At 57.4% G+C, this 3,211-nt stretch overlaps 1 non-coding gene across 1 annotated transcript; it reads right to left on the bottom strand.

Moving 5' to 3' along the window:
- Positions 1-2,022: 2,022 nt before the first annotated feature.
- TRNAV-UAC lies at positions 2,023-2,116 on the bottom strand. Its single transcript has 2 exons — positions 2,079-2,116; positions 2,023-2,058 (listed from the first exon to the last, which is right to left on the bottom strand). It is a non-coding gene; the product is annotated as a tRNA-Val (tRNA).
- Between the last annotated feature and the right edge of the window lie 1,095 nt (positions 2,117-3,211).

The following is a 3,211-nucleotide window of genomic DNA, read 5'->3' as shown; positions in this document are numbered from 1 at the left end:
CATCTCGCTGGGAACTCGACTTCTTGTGCCCAGACAGTCTCAACCCCCCTCAGTAGATGACCCGAGTCTGAGAAACACAGTGTCCGTCTTCTCTAAAGAAGTACTTGGAGAGGTTTTTTTTTAATTATGTGGCCTAATGGATAAGGCGTCTGACTTCGGATCAGGCGATTGAGGGTTCATGTCCCTTCGTGGTTGTGCTTGTGCAGTTTTACCTTTGGGCTGAAAGTCCTGCTCCCTTCAGGGCTGGAACCTCTTCTTGGCCGCTCAGGCCAATGCTCTGGCTTCAGCTAGAGCCCCGGGAAGGAGTTGGGGGTTGGGCATCACAAAGGCTGGGGCATGAGCCCCAGGTGCTTCCAGTCTCGCCTTTGCCCTTCCTGACTTGCCAAAGAAAATGGGCGGCTGCCCGGGCTAGCGTGTGCGCCTGTGCCTGTTCTGGAGGGTACTTGCTACATAGCACCTGGGGAGCCTGGGTGTTTCTCTGCTTCTCGCCAGGTGGGGAAAAGCCTCTTGGGGAAAAATCTCCTGCCCCACTGCCAAAGTGAGCACCTGGAGTGGGAACGGTCAGAGGCCCCACCAGGGGGGCTGGCCCTGCTTTCCTACCGTCTTCTGATGTTGGCCATAGAGCATCAGCAGCCGCCCTGCATGCTGGTCTGTGGGTGGCCTTCAGTGGGTGTTTGGCATGGCAGGGAGCAGGCTGGCTGGGGGTCTTTGTCGCTGTCTGCTGGCCACACATAGGCATGGGCCTCCCCTCCTCTGAACAGCCAGAGTTAGTCTGTGCTTAGAAAGCAGAGACACAGGAGACTGGAGACAAGAGGGTGAGAAAGATTGAGAAAGGACCTATGCAGACAGCCCACACTACAGGGACACTGCCTGGTTAAGGGATGTGGAGGCACCAAATTGCCCCAAATTTCCCGGTGCCCCACGCAGCTGGGTACTGCTCCAGCGGCGAACTCGATCCCCCGGCTGGCTGAGCCAGCCAGGAAAGCTGCCCCTGCCCCTGCTCCACCTCTTCCCACAGCCCCCCACCCCTGGTCTGCCCCCACCCCCCTCTTCCCCCCCCGCTCCACTCCATCCACCCCCCACTCCGCTCCTTCCCCTGAGCTACATCCTGGTGGACGGCAGGAGGGATCAGGCGCACCCGGCACTCACCGAGCGCTGGGAAATGAAACGACCTGGCCCCAGCCTGCTCTGCTCCACCAGCTCCCAGCCACACCACTGGTGAGTGCTGGGGGGTGTTTTTCCCCCACCCCCCATGTTCCAAGGCTGGGAGCAGAGTGCAGCAGGCTGGGGCCGGATCACTCCACTTCCTGCCACCCCGTGAGTGTGGGGTCGGGCCTGCCCTGCAATTACCGGGCGGCGGGAAGTGGAGTGACCTGGCCCCAGCCCGCTCCGCTCTGCCAGCTCGGGCTGGGGGACAGGGGTGCCGTGTAGGGCACCAAAATGTCTAGGGACAACCCTGAATAGATCATTTTCCCACAGGGGCCGATGGCTGTTAGAATAGAGATATTCAGGCTGCCTGTACAGGCCTAGACTGTAAGAACTGCGGTGTCAGAGCTGGGAAGCGGGACACTGGGGAACAGACTCTGTCAGTCTATAGAGATAAGCCCGACTGGTGTGAAGGGCTTCGAAATCTGCTTGCTGGGAAACTAACCCCAGTAAACATCCCTTTGTCTGCGCTTCTGAATTCTGGTCTTTTGCTGCTTGCTGTCTGCCTGACAAGAGCCAGGGAAGTGGGCGGGGGAAGGGAAAGCCCTCTAACAATGGCTCCTTGCTCCTCTCCCTCCAGGCTCAGGGGTCAAGGATGGGCAGGACTCCAGGCTCTGCTTGAGGGATCCTGGCACAGGGGCTGCAGGAGGGAGGGGGGGAGAAAGGATTGCAGGTTCTGACCTGTGCTCTGGAGAGGAGGTAATAATTGAAGGGGGTGTTTTTGACTATTCCCCTGCCTCAGGGTCCCCAGGGCTGGAATTCTACGTTCCACAGGGCCAAATAAGGGGGTGATGCCATGTGGTCAATGAAAACCAGTGCTCCAGGTGAGGTTTGAACTCACAACCCCAGCATAGCTCCTCTCAGCACTGCCCTGTAAGTACTACGCGCTAACCAATTGCACCACTAGAGCACCTGTTAATTATAATTCTGAGACCCCCCTAGGCTGATACAGGCAAGGAGTGACCCCACCAGCCCCTGTGCCAGGATCCCTCAAGCAGAGCCTGGAGTCCTGCCCCTGGCGTCTGTACTATTGACAAACTCTAAGTGACAGGGACAAAACACTCAAATCCTGCCTGGTGCGGGGAGCCAGGTTTGCTCTTCAAATTCTGTCGTTGGTACATTTCCAGGCCTGGGAATGTCCCACAACAGTATTTAATGGGAAGCTGCCTGCAGAATAGTTACACTGCACAGAGCTCCTGTGGAGGAGGGGTGGGAATTCGTAACATTTTGAGGATCGTTTGGGAAATGAGCCTTTGCTGACAAGGTTTGTCTCTGTTCATATTTCACCTTCAGGTGTTATGTTGAGGGATCTTTAGTGTATTTTTGTGAGGTTAATAACTATCTCCTCAACTTTATTTACTCAACTTGAAAATTGGTGTCACTTGATTTTTGCATCTCCCTGTGAAAATACAACTGACACGTGTGGCTTTCTACAGGGGGCCATGATGTTAAAGTTGGGGAATTCAGTCTCTGTACTTCGGGGGGGGGGGGGGCGGGTGTTGCTTTTTTAACAGCTGCCTCACAGCCAGGCACACCGGGCTGTTAGCTGCACCCACTGTCCTTGCCAGGGGCCCCTGCTGAACCCTGGGCGGCTGCACTGCCATGCTGGGGTGACTCTGCAGGGGGAGAAGCTGCTGTGGAGCAATGTAGAGCGGGTGCAGGAAGGAGACAAGGTCACTATTCACATTCTGAACTGCACAGTTTTCACTCCCAGCCCTACCGGTGCCCCTCAGTCCCAACCCGCAGCCCCTGCTATCCCAGTCCTGACCTCCAGACTCACAGCTCTGCTGGTGCCCCTCACTCCCGACTTGCAGCCCCCTGGGCTCCCGCTGAGCTCCCCAGTCACTGCACTGCTGGTGACCCTCACGCCCGACCCGCTACACCTGCTATCCCAGTCCTGACCTCCAGATTCACAGCTCTGCTGGTGCCCCTCACTCCCGACCTGCAGCCCCTGCTATCCCAGTCCTGACCTCCAGACTCACAGCTCTGCTGGTGCCCCTCACTC

This window comes from Mauremys mutica, unplaced genomic scaffold (assembly GCF_020497125.1).
Source record: "Mauremys mutica isolate MM-2020 ecotype Southern unplaced genomic scaffold, ASM2049712v1 000453F_np12_subseq_301792:370584_obj, whole genome shotgun sequence".
In the NCBI taxonomy this organism is placed as follows: domain Eukaryota; kingdom Metazoa; phylum Chordata; order Testudines; family Geoemydidae; genus Mauremys; species Mauremys mutica.
Note: the sequence above shows the minus strand (reverse complement) of the source record. Positions and strands in the feature narration are given on the sequence as shown.